This window comes from Littorina saxatilis, linkage group LG1 (genome assembly GCF_037325665.1).
Source record: "Littorina saxatilis isolate snail1 linkage group LG1, US_GU_Lsax_2.0, whole genome shotgun sequence".
Classification (NCBI taxonomy): Eukaryota; Metazoa; Mollusca; class Gastropoda; order Littorinimorpha; family Littorinidae; genus Littorina; species Littorina saxatilis.
In genome coordinates, this window is record NC_090245.1 from 62,183,956 (window position 1) to 62,204,818 (window position 20,863).

Sequence of the window (20,863 nt, forward strand, 5' to 3'; positions counted from 1 at the left end):
ATTTTCTTTAAGAAATAACTCAAGTGAATGCACAAATTGTGTATTAAAGTGTCAGTACAAGGGAGACAATTTGAAGCCATTTTAAAAAACAAAGCAGTATATTGCATAATAATATCCTTCAATTATAACAAGAAATAAGGAATAAACGTCTCTTGACATGTCTACCTAATTATCTTGATCGCATTTATTTAAAGTGGAAATCGTTATGTTCGTAAGCTCACATACAATCATTTATGAAACAAACTCGGACCAGACCAGAGATTTGATTGATAATGGGCCCTTTATTCTATACAGTACCAGAGTAAATTATATAAACCATTACATGACAAAATAATCTTCTTGCTCTTTGGAGTGATGTGGCTTGTGGCAGCTCATCAACCCAGTAATGTAGACCTGCCTTGTTTACGAAGTAGGTACATGCATACCGAAAGATATGTGTAAAACCATACTGCAGTGTCATTTTTCAGTAGAGAATCAACAGAAAAAGAGCGTATGTTCTCCTTCAGCTTCATGTTGTCTTTCTTCAAGCCAGAAACATCTTCAGTCAGACGATTAATCACAGAGACCTGTTATGTAATTGTCATCTGCAGCTCTGCCAACTTGAGGTAGTCTGTGTTCCAATTACAATACCCTCACAGGTAGTCGTGTCCCTCTTTGCAAAGGCATGATCTGGCCCTGGTCCTAAGCTCTCACTAGATGCGGAGGGCAAAGGAATGGCTGCTTCTGTAAATACAAAATCAAATGTATACATTAGCAATATAATTAGCATCAATGATCTTGTTATCAGATTACACATGCATCACACTCACAGCATTTAAGCTTGAAAATACATGAGGGAAATAACTCCTGAAATTGGAAAAAACTTAGGGGTGCGGGAGATGCTACCCGGAAATTATTTCGGAGTGTTCTATGCAAAATCAAAATTGTAAAAATCTAGTGCTATTTTTGTTGTTGCATCAATTCAAAGGTACATTTCTGTGAATAAAAAAAATGATTCAGCATGAGCTTTATCGATGTCTTGAAAACTACATCACTATCTGTATCAAGTAACCTCCTTAATCTTCTCGATTCAAGAGTCGGTTGATTGAATGCACGCGGCTTGTCGACATATGTCTAGATCTTGTTTGTTTGTTTTCTAAAATCTTGAATCTGTTTCGTGACCCTTCCTATGCATCCGTTTTGGGCTGCCGATTCATTTTAAATGTCTTATACACTGACGTAGGAAGACAATTTGAAGTCAGCAGATCATAAATTGATAAAAACAAACAAAGCTTACTTGTCTCTGAGTCTCTTCCAGATCCGATGATATTTTCAGCGTTGACATTGGGGGGTGGGAGCAAAACCGCTTGCTTGTCGTCGGCCTTCAGCGGACAAAGTCACGTCAGTCTCCGACCAGTACCTTGTCCTTCGGCTAGAGTCACTTGTTCTTGATGTTCTCTCAAATCCAAGATTAAGGGTGGGTACGAAGTCAACGGAGTTGGCATCGTTGATAGCCGTGCCATTGCCAGATACGAAGTGACGCGAGCAGACTCAATGGCACGACAAACCCCTGTCGTCCGATTGCTTGCACCCATCGCGTCCATCGTTGTTGCGCCTTCGCACTTGCACCCATCGGAAAGCCATACAATGACAAATTCTGTCCACCGTATTTCTCTTTCTTCATTCCACTGTTGCACTTGCAGTTGTGAACACAACAGTTTGCCTCGTTGTCGATTTTTCCTTTTGCCCCCTAGTTCCGGTAGATCTGACAATAAACTTCACAGCGCATGCGCTAAAATTTAAGTGAAAAAGGTCTATCAGTGTCATTTTCCAGTTCTGTGTTCTGCGGTCGTTTTGACTGACTTGACAAGTTGAGAAAACCAATGACATTTCATTTTTGCGAAGCAACTGAATATGAAAAGAAAAGAAAGCGTGCAGAAGTATGTTTGGGTCCTGCAAGACTTTATGACCAACGATTTCTCCCTTGGAAGTAAATGAAGATGTCTGCTTTTCGTCTGCTTTGAAGGTAGGGAGATTTTACAGCGCACACGGTAAATTGCAAGTCGTATTGGACAAGAATGTTGTTATTCTTCTTTCTTCGAAGTACCATAGATTTGTTCTTGGCCATATTTTTTAGCTGTGCATTGTTATATTATGGGAAAAACACGTTTGAACGCAAATTCGCAAAGAAATGTTGATCATTTGCTCCGGAACTGCAACGTCGATTTGCCAAAACAAAAAATTCTGGCTCAATATGCGGAAACATGCTGGTAGTGTCATATTTTTTAAATGGGTGTGGAAGAACTGCTCATAATTAACATAGCACTCCGGCCCTGTTCTTTTTTTCGTCACACCCAAAACCGTTATTTGTTTTGGGCGACGCAGCATTATTAACAGCTATTGTGTTTTCATCGTAGCAATAGGGCCTGATATAGCTATTCTGATGAACACGTGGGGGAATTCGGGGGCTGTGATTGGATGGTCTCTTCCGATCATCAAAGCATAATGCGGCGGAAGTCGGCCATTTTACTCAATATCCAAAAGCATATTGTCGATAAAGCCTGTTCTTAACCAGACGAACCTTTGGTTCGCCGAACCGGCTAAGGTTCGTGAACCATGGTTTGTGTCTTAGCTGGGCGAACTTGTTCGGTGAACTCAAGGTCTAGTTCGTCCAGTTAAGACACGAAACCTGGATCGCCGACAAACGAGGGAAGCTCACTCCGAGTCGACAATAAAGAAATGGCTGCCTCCATGACGAAATCACCGATTGAGTGGTAACTTTGTGCTGGTGGTCGATTTGGGTATCTCCTTCCCACTTGATCATGGTGCACGAAGCCTGGTAATCTTGAACTTTAGTGTGTTAAATGCATAGCTCAGAATCGAGTGGCATACTTTGCTTATTTTTGATGCAAGTAGCTGTAATCAAGCCAAAGAACATTTATCGTGAAATTAATTGACGGATTAAGCTCCAAACCTAAGCATAATTAATTAATTTGGTTGTTTGATCGGCGAAAATGGCGTACGTTGTCAACCAAGGGACTTCAATTACACGACAAAGTTGCCTCCCCTGTCCGCTGACAGTGACACGGATAATTCCTTCTCAAGTTTGACGCATGTAAACGAAATGCATTCGTACAGTTCATCGGAGTTCATTCCGTGACTTCAAAGGGATCTAAAAGACTTGTTATGATTACAAGAGCAGGTTCTCCAAATTTGGAGGCTTCAATACCTCCTAATTATGAGCTATGAATTTAACACATTCTTCTTCTTCTTCGTTCATGGGCTTAAGACTCCCACGTTCACTCGTGTTTTAAGAACGAGTGGATTTTTACGTGTATGACCATTTTACCCCGCCATTCAGGCAGCATACGCCGATTTCGGGGGAGGCATGCTGAGTGTTTACGTGTTTCTATAACCCACCGAAATCTGACATGGATTCCGTGCGCACTTGGTCTTGTGCTTGAGTGTACACACGAAGGGGATTAAGTCACTAGCAGGTCTGCACATAAGTTGACCCGGGAGATCGGAAAAATCTCCACTCTTAACCCACCAGCCGGCAGCGACCGGGAAATGTAACACATTAAAGTTCAAGATTACCCGAAGCCTTCTATGCCATTTACCCTCCTGTGTTATAAATTGATTCGAGAAAATAACGTGATTGGTATGCGCTGATCATTGTGTCTACCGTGGAGCCATCGGGGTTCTATGGGAAATGTGTGTGCGTGTCTGTCTGTCCACGTGTGTGTTTGAGCTCTTTTCGGGCACAAAATATGAGTTTGGGGGTTGAGTAAAGAGGGAGACCTAAAAAAAAATTATATAAATAAACCTACTCGGGATTTTTTTAATTTTTTTTTTATCACAATTCAGTCTGTTTTAATTTTTAAGTTATATCAGAAATTTTCTATTTGCACTGATACACTGGAATCCCTTGTGGGTGTATTGCTTTTAGGGTATACGAGTAGTACTACTGAACCAAAATCATCCTGTTTCTTTACGTTTTGAGCAATTGGTCTTTGTTTTTGTTTTTGTACCATTTGATTCCTCTTCATTCTTCTCAGAAAAAAGCTTTCATTGCGATAAACAAAACATTACTGGATAGACGTTTTCTTGGAGAACGTCTGTGAACAAACATTTAAAGTAGGAGGACGATATGGAACGTACGATAAAAGGACGTATGTGCTTTCGCTTTCTGTCTCATCATTTATAAATGTTGCCCTTCAATCACACACACACACACACACTTTTGATCCAGCTCCAACCATATTTCGTAAGGCTTTATTCAGGTTTGTCTCTTGTTCTTAAACATCCGATTTCTAAGCAAACGTCTGTGCTGAGAATATGAACATAAATGTCAGCTGCCTTTTTATTATGAAATAATGTTCATTTGTGTTCCAAACACTTCCGAAGAATACTTGTTGGTTTGTCTTCAGTCGCCCTGACATCATCACAACTCGACCCTGTCCTGCAAAAATACAAATATATAGGGTGACACCCAAACATTCAACCCAAACAAATGCTTATTTCTTTTACATCTGTTGACCGAATTAGTTATCATTTGGTGTTCTTTAACTTCAGCTATACATTACAAAGGTCAACACAGTTGCAAGTTCATAGGTTAAATGGAGGGGTACTTTGGAATACTTTTGAGAGAAGATTAAAACATCGGACCATGGAACCTACAAACATGATTAAACTTTGTGGAATGGTGCTGAAGAAAGTGAAGTTCATGCACAAGAACCATGAAGATAGTCACTGAACTCAAATGACGGGAGAAATGACCTCTTCATTGTAGAGTCACACTTGCGCAAAACTCATTCATAAAATGAACGTAAGTCGTTATGGGGATGCCCTGCTCCGGTCTGTTATTGCTTTATACAAGTCACTAATTGTCTAAGGACAAAAAAACGGTCATACACGTAAAATTCCACTCGTGCAAAAAACACGAGTGTACGTGGGAGTTTCAGCCCACGAACGCAGAAGAAGAAGAAGAAGAAGAAGTCTAAGGTTGTGTATGGTACACAACGTTCTTCAAATAACCCCAATTCCCAAGGATAACAATCTTGTTGGCTTAAATCGTTAGTTAGTCAACCGCTCCATTTAAAACCTTGAACTGTTGAGTCCATCCCCGAATTCGGATTCTTTTTTTTGAAAGTGCACATAAGTCAGACCATTTCAACAGCACACTTGCAACTTTTGGGCCCACATGCCTGAGCTGGCAATAATGTACACCAAATATGAAGTACACGAAATTCACTAAACTTTCTTTTAGACAACACAGTAAGCCATCCTGCATGCATCTGACTAAAAAAATCTCGCACACAGATATGGGGAGGATCTAGAGGAAACTGGTGTCTGCAACCAATAAATAAATTACTTCCTGTATGACCGTTTTTACCCCGCCATTCAGGCAGCATACGCTGATTTCAGGGGAGGCTTGCTGGGTATTTTTGTGTTTGTATAACCCATCGAACTCTGACATGGATTACAGGATCTTTTCCGTGCGCACCTAGTCTTGTGCTTGCGTGTATACACGTAGGGGGATGAGGCAATAACAGTTCTGCACATAAGTTGTCCTGGGAGATCGAAAAAATCTTCACCCTTAACCCACCAGGCGGCCGAAGACTGGATTTGAACTACAATACAATACAATACAATACAATAACTTTATTAATCTCTAAAAGAGAAATTGCATTGCTGAGCGTTTGTGTCCGTAATAATAACATACATAAAACATTCAAAATAAACATTTGTTCTTTGTCCTGAGAAAATACAGCACATTGGTTATCACATAAGAAAGTATATTAAAAATAAATTAACATGCATTCACCATCAACAATGCACAAACGAAAGTCAGCACCTTGCCGGTTATCACATATTGTCTAAGAGAGTAGAATAAGAGTATATAATCATGCAAAACAAAATCAACAATACTGAAACAATACAGAACACTGACCCCGTGCACCAGCATCTACCGCCCCACCTGAGAATTGAAGATGTGAATTGCAGATGGAATGAACGAATTTCTGTAGCGTGTGGATCTTGCGGTTGGTTGTCTGAATCTGTTGCTCCTGTCTGTCCGTCTACTGTCAAATTCCGGTCTGAGTGGGTGCGAGTCGTCAGCCAAAATCTTCTGTACCTTGTCAGTCAGTCGTCGTTCATGTGTTGATGTGAAATTGTCCTGCTTCCTCCCAACCACCCCACTTGCTTTCCTGATGAATTTATCTAATCTATCCCTGTCTTGCTTGTTGATGTTGCCACCCCAACACACGGAGCCAAAGTACAACACACTATTGCACGTTGAAGTGTAAAACATCTGAAGGATTTCTTGTCTGATGTTAAAAGACCTGAGTTTTCTCAAAAAGTACAGGCGAGAGTGGAGTTTCTTCACAAGGGCATCAGAGTTTGGTTTCCATGTCAACTTATTGTCTATAATCACCCCCAAATACTTATACTGCTCTACCTTCTCTACGACCTCCCCCTTGATCACTATCTCCCTGTGTACATGTTCCCCCCTCCTGTTGTCCATTATCATTTCCTTTGTCTTCCCCACATTAAGCTCTAAATAGTTGTTTTCACACCACCCCACAAACCTATCTACCTCCTGCCTGTAGTCAGAGTCGTCGTCATCAGTCAGCAGTCCGGTCAGTCCAGTGTCGTCAGCAAACTTGGTTATGGGGCAGGAGTCACTAGAACTTCTAAAATCTGCTGTGTAGAGAGAAAAAAGAAAAGGTGAGAGTACTGTGCCTTGTGGTGCCCCTGTGTTTGTGCAGATTGTGTCTGAAACTGATTGCCCCCCCACCCTAACATACTGTGGCCTGTTTGTCAGGTAGTCCATAACCCAGAGGATGGTGGCTGCTGGGACATTCATGCTAAAAAGCTTCTCCGCCATTAAATGAGGCTGTATAGTATTAAAAGCGCTGGAAAAATCAAAGAACATCATGCGAATATAAGAGCCAGGCTTTTCTAAATGAGAGTAGATCTTGTTTAAAACATTCAACACAGCATCATCAACACTCCTGTTTTTCCTGTATGCAAACTGACATGGATCAATAAAATCTTTCACACAATCACTCAGTTTGAACAAAACAACTCTCTCAAAGACTTTCATACAAACAGAAGTAAGTGCCACAGAACTCACGAACTTCCTATTAGGATGCTGATGTCTTATCCACTAGGCCACTGCGCCCGTCTAAATAAAGTACAACACACACACACACACACACACACACACACACACACACACACACACACACACACAGACGCGCGCACACGCCCACACACACTCGCAAAAAGAACTAGTCTGCATTGCAAAAATGAAGATGAATAGCATGCATTATGCTGAAGAAGGCAAATGCGTCTGATATTTTTGCATTTGAACAAATGATGCAAACAACGTTTCATAGTTCATACCTTGTTCATTGTCTGTTCTGTACCATGGGCTGGCGTATATCTTTAAATTAGCTCATTGTAGATATCCTTGCGGTAAAAACTGCAAGAGATCAAAATCAGATAACACCATGAAATGCTACCACATGCAGAAGCAAAACACAAGAATGCACAGACTTTTTTTTATGTTAACCAGTCTCAAAAATGTCATGACATTTCCCCGAACAGCTTCAATACGAAAGTATGCCCTGGCATTTGTTATCATTGTGGGCATAGAGAACGGAAAAGAAATAATAGCTTAGAAACTATTGGCTGTTGTGTTGGTTTGCTGCAATTGAATAGATAAAAACCCATGCATCTTTAACACTTTCTACCCCACCTATGTTGACAAAATTTTTGTTGTTTTTGCGTAGACCAGCTGTGCTGCAGCAGGACACTCAGAATTGTAGTAACTGTATAGTAACTGTGTATGAACACGCTGGAATGCAGGCGTTAGATGGACGTTACAGGAAGCGACTGAAGCTAACAGTCTGAGCGGATATATCCGTACTGGTCAGATAGAGCCATATGAGTGGGTACGGATATATTCGTACCACGGAGACAAAGAGTTAAACGGCAGTCCTTCCCATGCAAACGAGTCGGCTCACTCTGACCTGGCAAGGCTTTTACATAGAATAAGACTACCCCTGACCTACGGCGCATACCAAATATCTACAAGTGCTTTGTGTGAACAGTAAACAAAATTGTTTTCCTTTTTGCGAATTCATTTCATTAAACACAAAAAAACACAATTCATCAAATTCCAACTGAGCATAACGGCTTTCACAATTATGACTGGGCCTTTAAAGGTATGTTCTTCACCATATTACCCAGCATATCAGACACCACATGTTTGACTAGGTTTTTACATGGGAACAACAAGACTATACAGGGTGGTCAAAAAAAGCTCCCTATTTTCTTTTTAATCACATTTTTGACTGCGAAAAAAAAAAGAGATCAAAAAGGAAATAGGGCGGTTTTTTTTAGACACCCCTTTTTACATCTGACTTCTTTTGGTGGAGATTCAAGTTATAGACACATGTGAAATTCTATAAGCAAAAAGGTTCCCACTATGCACTGCCACAGAACACAACCAGTGCAGTACTGTGTATATGTTCAAGTAAAAGGATGCCCTTATTTTGTTTAATTGGAGCATCTGTGATGTCTGACATTTTTGTTCAAACGGTAAGGAACGTATGTTTAAGCTCTAATAAGGACAGTTTGTCTTGTCAAAAGCCTCATGCATATTCCTTCCTCCCCATGCAAGACTTTCTTTTATTTGAATATCTGCCTTTAGTACACAAATCAAATAAAAAGGTCGCACTCTGCATAGTGACAAAAATCGCAATTTTACCAAGAAAACCTCTCACTCTTTATGGGGAGAAAGACCCTGACTGTTGCAGTATGTTATGCATTTGAAAAAATCTGACATTGTGTACTTGAATTCTACAATGTGATCAGTTCTGTGTGTTTAAAAAGTTACCTTGATCATTCTGACATGCTCTTGCTCAAATCACATCCCAGACAATATTGTAGACTCCATTGATAGACGCTGTGGTGTATGGGAGAACTGCATTCTGAGGAAACGAAACAAATACACACTGAGGAAGAAGTCACAACAACATTTGCAGCAGCAACAGGCTATTTAATTGTATTCAAAGAACACTTAAATAAGGTAAAAGGAAAATCAGTGTTGTCAGTAAATTTGATTTGGGGGAGATGGGAGGATTGGGGTGGGGGGTTAGAGGCGGCGATAGAAGGATAGCTAGGAACCGGGGAAGGTGGGGTGGCTAACACAGTTTGATCATTCAGCATGGCCATTTAGATGTAATGACTGGTACAATGTTTAATTTATCTAAAAAGGCAGCAACTCTGTAACTAATGCGTTATGTGAACCAACTTCTCCATAAACTAAATACAGATCAGTTTAAAAAGTTACCTCTTTCATTCTGGAATCTTTTTAGTCCCATCACAGCTCAGACGCAGACTCAATGGACCGATACTGTAGTGATGAAAAAAACACCAGCATTTTGAGGGAGAACAAGAATTATGCAGAGAGGAAAAACAGTAATGAGTAACATCAACAGCAGCATACTCAATACTCTTACTCCACATAACACTATCACTGAATGACTGATTCAGTAACCAAATCCCAGTGAAGTGCAAGTGATCCAAATTACTGATCTAAAAACAGAGAGAGAGACAGACAGACAGAGACAGAGACAGACAGACAGACAGGCAGAGACAATGTGAATGTGTGTGTACATGGGAAATGCAGTGCCATTGGAAACAAACACTTGCTTCATTTAAATATCAACAGTTATACAACATAAGAGGCACTAGAAAAGTTGTACATGAAAATATATGTTGCTCTTGCTGATGGAAAAAGAGCAGGGGGAGAGGGTCGATGTTGCTTGTACTTGCAGATAATATGCACTAACATCCAGCGGTTTTTCTGGGTGTACTGTAACCCTGTAATGTTTAAGCAGAAATGTTTGTGGATCACGTTAGGCTTCTGCATTTAGATCAGTTTGAGTATTTGCAATATTACCTGGATCATTGCGGCATCCTCTTGATCACATCACATTTGAGACTTTGACCTATAGACTCCATGGGCAGACGCTGACGTTATTACAAGGGCATTCTGAAAAATGACAATACAAATGCAGAGAGGTAGAACTTTACATTACACTTACAGAAGCAACAACCAGAGAGCTGATGTATACAGGGAGAGAGAGAGAGAGAAAGAGAAGAAGAAGTAAAATTAAAAAAAAAGAGCATAGAAAGAGAGAGGGGGTGGGGGATGGGGCAAAGGGAGTGTGTAATGTGAAGAGAGGAAGGGGAAAGAGCAATGGAAAATGAAACTCTCAGTACTTTAAAGGCAGAGTAAGCCTCCCGTAAACCATCACAGATACGGTCAGGCTTTTACACACAGTACAAACACCATTTCATTTAAACACTCACCAATTGAGAACATCCTAGGTGCCCTCCGTAAAGAGCGAACAATTTTCAAAGAATTTATTTTTGCGTGGTTTATCTTACCCCTGAGCCATCGTGAACCCGTGTGATCCAGTTTTCCCTTTTCACAATGCAGTCGTCATAGTTAGTCATTTGAATGCGACTCGACGTGAGCTTATCTACAATAGCACGTTTTTTTTATGCACGAAACAACGGCTGTGGTTCACAAGAACTCTAGCGATGGCTTTTGACTGTTGAGAGGAACGGCGATTTGCACTGATAAACCGGCCGTCGTCTGCTACGACCCTTGCGTGACCCTGCTTCCGGGCTTTTCTTTTTTTAAACTTTCACAACTTCGAATTGTTCTGATCTTGTCTTGATGAAATACGAATTCTTTTATGATTAAAGAATGTTTGTGTAACAAGCTGTCAATTTATTATTTAGATTTTAAAAGTTAGGTCTAGCGCAAAAACGAGGCGCCGTTGTTGTTAACGGAACAAGTCTACGAAAATAAATTCTTTGAAAATGTCTCACCCTCGACAGAAAGCAGCCAGGATGTTCCCGTTCGGTGAGCGTTCAAATGAAAGTATGCTTGTACTGTATTTAGACGCTCGGGGAGCTCTGTGATGGTTTACGGGAGGCTTACTGTGCCTTTAAATTTATATTAACAGTTATGGAACTATTTGAGCACTCCCCATAACCACAAACAAGGTACAGACGGCAACATATGTTGCACGGAAGGGTGGGGGTAGTTGGACTGAAGAGTGTTGTTATGGGTTTTGGGTGGTGCTGCGGCGGAGTGTGTATGTAACTTGATAATAATAAGCATGATCAGTTAGAGCTAACATCTTGATCTTCACAGACATAAATTGCACAATGAATTCACCAGCATGTACCTTTATTTTTGCCCTTGAGTTAGGTAGAAGACAATGTTGAGTGGTGAACGCAAGTTGTATTGCTCACTGGGTCACCCTGCGGTCCGTCCCCTTTGATCTGGAGATTGCACCAGCACAAACATGAGCTCAAACAGCCTGCATGGTCAATCATGAATCTAAGAACACAAACACGTGTCTGTACTGTCAAGATCTAATTGAAAACGAGATCTTTACTTGGGAAATTCAATAAAAATCTAGCAGCCAATGAAGCAGATTGTTTTGCATTTGAACAAATGATGCAAACAACGCTTTATAGTTTATACCTTGTTCATTGACTGTTCTGCACCATGGGCTGGAATTTAATGTCAGAATAGCTATATAAACGCTATTGTGTTTTCATCGTAGCAATAGGGTCCGATATTTAGACTCGAACAAGTATAATGCGTCTTCGACTCGTCGGCATTATACTTGTCTCGTCTAAATATCGGACCATATTTCTACTCTGAAACACAATAGCTGGTAATATTTAGACGAGACAAGTATAATGTGGACGAGTCGAAGACGAGTCGCATTATACTTGTTCGAGTCTAAATATCGGACCCTATTGCTACGCTGAAAACACAATAGCGTTTATATAGCTATTCTGACATTAAATTCTGTGTTAAAATCATGTTTTTGTCAGCAACAAGTACTAGAATGGTCCATGTCGTTGATTGCAGACGACGGTTCCCTTTCCGCATGAAGCCACGGAAATAACCGAACATTGAAAAAACCACGGACATGTATTACCGAGAAAACTCGAGATAACCGGATGTTTAGCATTACGTCAATGGGTCCTTCCACAAAGCTGTGTACCACAAGAGGGTTATGACTTTAGAGTAAGATTTCGGAATGTTTTTCTTGCTTCTCGAATAATATAAGGATATTAACAGACTGCAAATTGACCAAAGAGATAACGATAAGAAAATCAAGAAGATCGCTATGTTGGTTAGTGTTTTATATGAAAGTAAACACAGAAAATGACGTCAAAATGGCGGGTTTTTTGTGACATTGCTTACATCTTGTTTTTAAGTATCCGTGTGGCTGCCAATAAAATGCGACCATGAACCCCCCGATATACATCTTCGTTGTCTTTTGTGCTAGTGTTACATATGCACTTAGCTGTTTTCCTCTACATATGTTTACAGTGTGCATTTGGATCGTTAAGAAATAACGGTTGCCTACGTAACATTTGGTTTCCAAAACCAACCGCGAACTACGTGAACATGTCTATAACTTCTGCACGCACGAATATGCGACTGATGTGTAGTGAACGTGTTAAAATGTGCGCCGTGTCAATTTGATCCGATTTGAAGGTGATTTTGCCTTTCGCGTGTCGCCACTAAGCTTCGTTTCTATTTGTTCTGGTGAAGCTGGATCGTTAAAAATGATATTTGTCACTTATCAACGCATCAAACTTGGTGTTTCTTTCGCATGTAATGTTCTTCAACATCGCCGAAAGGTTTTTCCATAAAAAAAATCCATTCATTTTTGGAACGCAGCAGACGTGGAGCGTTTTATGAGTCGTTTCCAACGAGGGACGAATGTTACGTAGGCAACCTTTTGCGACTCTTCGCTCTTAATGTAATTTTTTTTTTTTAAGTTCAACATTTCAATGTTTTATTTTGTGATAGACGTGCTCGGTGTGTCTTTGTCAAGTCTTCGGCTATTCTTTATAGTCTAGTCCTGTTCAAGTTGTAAGAGTTTAGGTAAAAAACCGTTGAATTTTCATCAAAATTGGAACAAACTCGACTATATTTTCTTTCGAAAAACGATAAATCGAAGAAAATCAGATTAAATGCTGTTGCGAAATAGAGAGAAAGAAATTCTGCGTTTGTGAAGCTGATTTCCTTGTTAGTGGGGATACAAAAAAGAGCAGTTCCTTCAAACTGCCTGGTGATACTTAGCTTATATATCCAGAAAGACTTGACTGGGCGAACCAAGCAGCCAAATTTAGCATCGGATATCAAATTAATTTCACTAGCTTACAGCATTTACCCTCCCCGACTCCTTAAAGAGCATTCTTTGTTAGAAATTGTGCGATTGTTCTTGCCAATCACACTTAGATTTATGGTATAGGATGAATAATGTCTCTGACAGGACCACTAAGAACGGATTGAATTATCGATCAAATATAACAAGAAGTCGCAATTGGTCAACTAGCTCTAAACAGTTGCCCATGTTGTTTATAATCTTTGCCATGTAGCTTTGAAATTAGCAGTTCATTGTTTTGGACATATACGCTGTGAAAACCCATACATTACATTGACTTTTTCGAAGCATGATCACAAAAATATGGTCGCAAAAATGAAGCGAATTAGCAGAAAAATAAAGTTTTTGAGGTAAACATAATTGTGTCTGTTGGGTGGATAGTTTGTGTATTGTTCTGTTTCTGAGTTATTCCATTATTCAGATATAACACAATACAATACCAACGTGTTTAAGAAAGGAACACTGTGTGTCCGACGTATCTCGAAGACACAGCAAATCATTAATAATTAAAATCGTTTAGTGTCTTGATCTGCCTTGTGTTAAAAACAACGTACCTAAATCTAACCGAATTTCGAGTCGCATCAATGACGACGTCACCAAAACCAAAATAATTCCATTCATAACACAGTCATTCACAACCCGGTTGATGACGCCAAGTCACGGACCAATCGAATCGTCACAGCACATGCTGACGTCAAGTGCGACGCGGCGCGAACATTTGCGATTTGTCGGCTGCTCCGTCATCCTGCTCAAGAGGAGAAACCGCAACAGTGTACATCTTGTTGCTACATGTTGACTCAATGTTATTTATTGACTCACACGAATGGATTTGTTTGTTACTTCACACAGACGATGTTTGTTTGTTGGTTGACACAACCAAAAAATACGTTTTTGTTACCTATAACTAGTTCAATTTGTTTTTTCTGACTGCATTTTGTTCGGAATAAGCTCTAAATGTGAAGCAAATAAAACTTGTTACTATATACTATGGCTTTTTGTTATAAATCTGTTTTGTGTGTTTGGATCCCATGTTACGTTAAACATGTGTGATGTTACACAACTTTCTGACCACCCCTCGTATCCAAAAAGCATAAACGTATCTTTTGTTTGGCATGGCAACGTGACATATGTCTATATCTTTTACATAAACCGTAAAAACAACCTATTCAGACACTTTCAATTTTCACGAAGCATGTCACGCTTTTGGTACACAGCTTTGTGGAAGGACCCCAATATGCTAGGAATCATATGACGTCATGACGTATCATGCTTGCCTACGTAGATTGTATGTTCGAAAGTCTGGCTTCTGTTGGGAATCGCGTGGTGAAGACTGCGGTAATTCTGTAGATGATAAGAGAACAAGGATTGTCTCAGAAGAAACGACTAAATGTTTCAGACCGGTAACTTCATTTCAACATTGCACTATACAATGGACGTTCTATGTGACAGGAGAGTTTGCTGATTTTGTGTTAAACATTGGAGAGATCGTCTGCTAAAATCAGAGATAGGTCGCTTCAGATTGCAGCTTCTGGAAATTTGCAAGGTGTGTTGCCTGTTAAAGAACTGGATTTTACACGTAATGTATGTCATGTACCCCAATAAACATGCCAGAACTGGGCCAGTGATGGCTTTTTGATGGCAATGCCAGTTGCCAGAACTACTGCGATCAAAGATTCAAAGGCCCATTGATGGCCCAATGCTGGCATATTACCCGTATGCACATTGGCAAATTGATGGGCCATCACTGGCAAGCCAGCATTTTGCCAGCAAAAACCCATCATTGGAATGCCAGAGATGGGCCAGTAATGGCAAGCCATAACTAGGCCTTTGTTGGCAAACCATAATTGGCCCAGTAGGGGAAAGGCTCCTAATATGGACCGGCTCCTAATATGGACCACCTCCTGTTCTGACAAACTAACGGCGCTAGAGCGCTCAAAACAATTTCATTCGCTTTATTCACCCTCTCTGGATAAGTTGCACATGTCAAAACAGTTGCAGAAACACAAACCTCAAAACCGTCAGGCTTTTTCGCTTTTTTACACTTTTGGCAGCGTTCACTCTAAATTTGCCGCCTAAAACAGACTCGTTTCTGCCACAGCCAAAGCTTTTATAACACAAAAATGGCTATATATGACAGCTAAGACAGTATTTGTTACATTTTAACAGTGTGTACCCCGAGTTTCTACTGCAAACAAAAAATAATAGCAAAACCTCAAAGTATGTGTGAGTCCCCTAATATGGACCACCTTCAACAAATCGAAGAAAATAAAAACTAAAGGCAATTTTAATTAATTCATTATTGCTGAAAATAATCTATAACTAGCCCTTAAGATTTCAAAAAAAATATAACAAATAGTCTTTTTTTTGTGAAAGTTGATAATTTCACTTATTTTCACTCTGTTTTTGATAAGCTTCTTTAGTTTCCTGGTGTGCTTCAAATAATACTCTCATCAACCCGAAACAGCTAAATCTAAAGCATATTTGAATTAGTCTGACTTGCACACTAAGTTGTATCATGTTATTTTGAAGTATAGGTGGCTTTTTACAGTGATTCGTGAAGGCCGCTTCACTGGTCCATATTGGGCGCCCAGGCTCCTAATATGGACCTTTTGTGATTTTTTCTGTATTTAATTTTTGCTTAAGGTCTATCAAAGCTATTTCACTCTAATTAGGCCTAACGGTTAAACTAAGAGAGAAGGACTACCAACCACAAAATGAAACTTCTTCGCAAGAAAACAAGCTAGTTATCAGCAATAAACAAAAAATGGTCCATATTAGGGGCCCTTCCCCTATTGTTTTTTTTATGGCCAGCTTTACCAAACTTGCCAGCAAAAAACCAGCAATGGCCCAGTTCTGGCATGTTTATTGGGTACAGTAAGCAACAACAATAACACACACAAAGCAAATGGTATTGTCTGTCGACTTGTCACATAAACAAACCTGAGCTCAACACATTTTATGCAAGGTTTGATGTCCATGATTTTAAGGATGAACAGGATGAGATTGTTAGTTCTGGAAATTTTTCTGATTCTGTTGTACAGGAGCCAGTCACACTGTCAGTTGATGATGTTTGTAAACAGCTGAAAAAGACCAAGGTAAACAAGTCAGCAGGACCTGACGGTGTCAAGCCTAAGGTATTGTCCATCTGTGCTGATCAGCTGTGCAAGATTTTTCACACCATGTTTTCCATGTCGTTGTCTTTGTGCAAAATTCCATCTGCTTGGAAAACTTCTTGCATTGTGCCAGTGCCGAAGAAGCCTAAGGTGTCATGTCTGAATGACTATAGGCCTGTAGCTCTCACTTCTCACATTATGAAAGTTTTTGAAAGACTGGTGTTGACTGTTTTGAAGGTCCAAGTTGCTGCTTTTCAAGATTCTTTGCAGTTTGCATACAGGGCCAAAGTAGGGGTTGATGATGCACTATTGTTTATGTTACATTCTGTGTACACACATCTGGAGAAGAGCTCTGCTTGTGTTAGAGTTATGTTTTTTGATTTTTCTTCTGCCTTTCAGACTATTCAGCCTCATCTTCTGGCTCAGAAGTTACAAAACATGTCTTTGCATCATAGTACAGTGAAATGGATTCTGGATTATTTAGTAGATAGACCACAGTTTGTACGATGGAATGGTACTTTTACATCTGACATGATTAACACTTTCACCGGAGCACCACAAGGAACAGTTTTGTCACCTTTTTTGTTCACCCTGTATACATCTGATTTTAAAGTACAAGGAGAGTCATGTCATCTTCAGAAATTTTCTGACGACTCTGCCGTGGTTGGTAGTATTCTTGATGGTGATGAGAGCTTGTATAGAGAACGTATTGATGATTTTGTGTCTTGGTGTGATTCCAACTTTTTAGTATTAAACGCAAGCAAGACGAAGGAAATGATTTTTGATTTTCGCAAAAAGAAAAACACTGTCCATCCTGTAGTCATCAAAGGTGATGCGATTGAGATAGTCAGCGAGTACAAGTATTTAGGTGTAGTTCTAGATAACAAGCTAAGCTGGTTTAATCATGTTGATGCTGTTTTTAAGAAGACGCAGTCAAGATTGTTTTTCCTGCGCAAGCTGAGATCATTCCATGTGTGTAACAAGATGCTGTACATGTTTTATCAGAGTATGGTGTGCAGTGTGATGGTGTTTGCATCAGTGTGTTGGGGAGGGAATGCCACTGCAAGGGACACTGGCAGGCTGAACAGGCTGATAAAGAAAGCGAGTTCTACTGTAGGCCAGAGCCTTGACACCCTTGAAGTCCTTGTCGAAAGAAGGCTTGCCAGTAAGTCCAGAGCTATTCTGTTCGACCCAGGGCATCCCCTCCACGACGCACTGATGGATCTCCGCATCACACGGAACGCTCGGTTTCTCATGCCTAGGTGTCGAACGGAGCGTTTTCGGCGTTCTTTTCTTCCTGCAGCTGTGAGATATTTTAACAGCAACCGAGCCATCGTCCTGGCCACAGACTATCAGTGATGCCTTTTAAATGTACCTCTTAGTGATAGATTTAATATGATTTGATGACTGTTTGACCTTTGATCATAACTAGTGCTGTGAAAATGAGCTCTAGCTTTGTTGTGATGGTGTTGACACTATATTTGCCCAATTGAGTCTAACTACCTGATGGCTAATCTACTGTGATACCTGTGATAACTGATGATGATTACTGTTATTGGTTTTTATGTGTTTGGTTGGTCTCTTCTTTGGTAGTGCAATAGCGTTAATTATGGATTGTTGTTATCATCATTTACATAAAAACTTATCTGTTAATCCAAACAATGATATAATTACTGTGATGTTCTTAACTACACTTTAACATGGAATGTATGTATGTATGTATGTATGTATGTATGTATGTATGTATGTATGTATGTATGTATGTATGTATGTATGTAGGTATGTATGTAGGCATGTAGGTATGTATGTAGGCATGTATGCATGTGTATTGGTGTGTCGGTGTGTCAGGTGTGCAAGAAAAAAGGGTATTTTTATATCATGGGTTTTATGAATTTTCTTCTTTTATTCTTTTATAGTTATTAATTAATGACCTATATGTGCTGATGACTAATTTAATTTCCTTTGTTGGATCAATAAAATGTTATGAGTTATGAGTTATGAGTTATACACGTGGAAGAAACCGGAACCACGCGTCTTTGTTATTGCCGATATGCTTTTGGATATTGGCAAAAATGGCCGACTTCCGTAGCATTATGCTTTGATGATCGGAAAAGGGATGTGTGACCATCCAATCACAGCCCCCGAATTCCCCCACGTGTCCATCAGAATAGCTATATTAACAGCTATTGTGTTTTCAGCGTAGCAATAGTGTCCGATATTTAGACGAGACAAGTATAATGCCGACGAGTCGAAGACGAGTCGCATTATACTTGTTCGAGTCTAAATATCGGACCCTATTGCTACGCTGAAAATACAATAGCGATTATAGAGCTGTTATGACCTTGATTTGTTGTTCCAAACTTACAAAATGACAGTTTTTGCGTCGATGCGTTGATCTCAGGTTTTGATAGCAGACGCCGTTTCTTATGCGCATTAGTTTTGCGCAGGCGCCACACTGACTTTGGAAAAAAAAACTCGATTTGACAACACAGCTGTTAAACAGCTTTTTATTAGTTCATTCGTGTACAACAAAAAGAAGTTTGAGTTTTTTTAATTTTGAACAAGACTACTTATGAAGAAGACCAAAACACAACATCAACGGAAAACTAGAAACAACTGAAGAATTAGGATGCAACAAGGGGAGGAGAAGAGAACAGCTAATCCGTACAACGCGAGCAGACGGCAGCGAATTTTTCAGTTTGGGTGAATGGCATTTATACTTGTCTCGTCATGAAGCGAATTTTTCAACCTCAGTTATAAACGACTACATGAATGTTAGTGCCATGGGTTGTACATCAATACTTCAGAGGGGAAGTGGGGTATTTAGTGTGGAGTTACAAGATAAGAAAAACCGAATGCGAAAGTTTGTGTCAGTCGGCAACTGAGCTCTCACAGGCACACAAAAACGGCTGTTCCGTTTTACTCCCCTGTCTGTACTAGGGGAAGGGCTCCTAATATGGACCACTTTTTGTTTCATGCTAATAACTAGCTTGTTTTCTTGCGAAGAAGTTTCATTTTGTGTTTGGTAGTCCTTCTCTCTTAAGTGAACCGTTAGGCCTAATTAGAGTGAAATAGCTTTGATAGACATTCAGCAAAAATTAAATACAGAAAAAATCACAAATGGTCCATATTAGGCGCCCAGGCTCCTAATATGGACCAGTGACGCGGCCTTCACGAATCACTGTAAAAAGCCCCCTATACTTCAAAATAACATGATACAACATAATGTGCATGTCAGACTAATTCAAATATGCTTTAGATTTATCTGTTTCGGGTTGATGAGAGCATTATTTGAAGCACACCAGGAAACTAAAGAAGCATATCAAAAACAGAGTGAAAATAAGTGAAATGATCAACTTCCACAAAAAGAAGACAATTTGATATATTTTTTTGAAAGCTCGAGGGCTAGTTATAGGTTATTTTCAGCAAGCTTCTTAATGAATTAATGAAAATAGTCTTTAGCTTTTATTTTCTTCGATTTGTTGAAGGTGGTCCATATTAGGGGACTCACACATACTTTGAGATTTTGCTATTATTTTTTGTTTGCAGTAGAAACTCGGGGTCAAAACTGCTAACATGTAACAAATACGGTCTTAGCTGTCATGTATAGCAATTTTTGTGTGATAAAAGCTTTGGCTGTGGACAGGAACGAGTCCGTTTTAGGCGTCAAATTTAGAGTGAACGCTGCCAAAAGTGAAAAAAAAAGAAAAAGCCTAACGGTTTTGAGGTTTGTGTTTCTGCAACTGTTTTGACATGTGCAAGTTATCCAGAGAGGGTGAATACAGCGAATGAAATTGTTTTTAGCGCTCTAGCGCTGTTAGTTTGTCAGATCAAGAGGTGGTCCATATTAGGAGCCGGTCCATATTAGGAGCCCTTCCCCTACATCTTTCGACTTTGGGCATTTTGTGGTGTTTTGAGACAGAAACTAATTGGTTTAGTCTTGTTTCATCGGGAAGTCAGCAGAAAAGGGTATGCTGTCGACATTTGTACAGCTGAAAAACATTCCCGAAAAGAATTTCAAGTTGTCAGTGTACTATGCTGTTGTCGATTGAAACATCGTGTGGTACAGATGGGTAAAACCGGAACCATGCGTCTTTGTTATTGCCAATATGCTTTTGGATATTGGCAAAAATGGCCGACTTCCGTAGCATTATGCTTTGATGATCGGAAAAGGGATGTGTGAGACCATCCAATCACAGCCCCCGAATTCCCCCACGTGTCCATCAGAATAGCTATATAGGCCTTTTAATGGAAGGGCGCTGGTTCTGAGCGACGCTTAGTTCTCGAGATAGGTGTGACCAGATGACGTCATTTATACTTTCGCCATCGGAGATCTTTTGTATTTCAATCAGTTGTCATTTTCCAGTTCTGTGTTCTGCGGTCGTTTTGACTGACTTGACAAGTTGAGAAAACCAATGACACTTCATTTTTGCGAAGCAACTATATCATTTACACCATATAATCATTGTGGCATTAGTGTCA

General features: G+C 39.9%; 2 long non-coding RNA genes across 2 annotated transcripts; one reads left to right on the top strand and one right to left on the bottom strand.

Annotated features, from left to right (window-relative positions):
- Nucleotides 1-4,351: 4,351 nt before the first annotated feature.
- On the bottom strand, nt 4,352-11,357 carry LOC138958317 (uncharacterized). The gene is made up of 5 exons (XR_011453372.1): nt 11,259-11,357; nt 9,956-10,048; nt 9,344-9,406; nt 8,888-8,981; nt 4,352-4,441 (listed from the first exon to the last, which is right to left on the bottom strand). It is a non-coding gene; the product is annotated as an uncharacterized lncRNA (long non-coding RNA).
- A 4,863-nt stretch (nt 11,358-16,220) lies between these two features.
- Nucleotides 16,221-18,375, top strand: LOC138975812 (uncharacterized). Its single transcript, XR_011458761.1, has 2 exons — nt 16,221-18,124; nt 18,173-18,375. It is a non-coding gene; the product is annotated as an uncharacterized lncRNA (long non-coding RNA).
- Nucleotides 18,376-20,863: the final 2,488 nt, after the last annotated feature.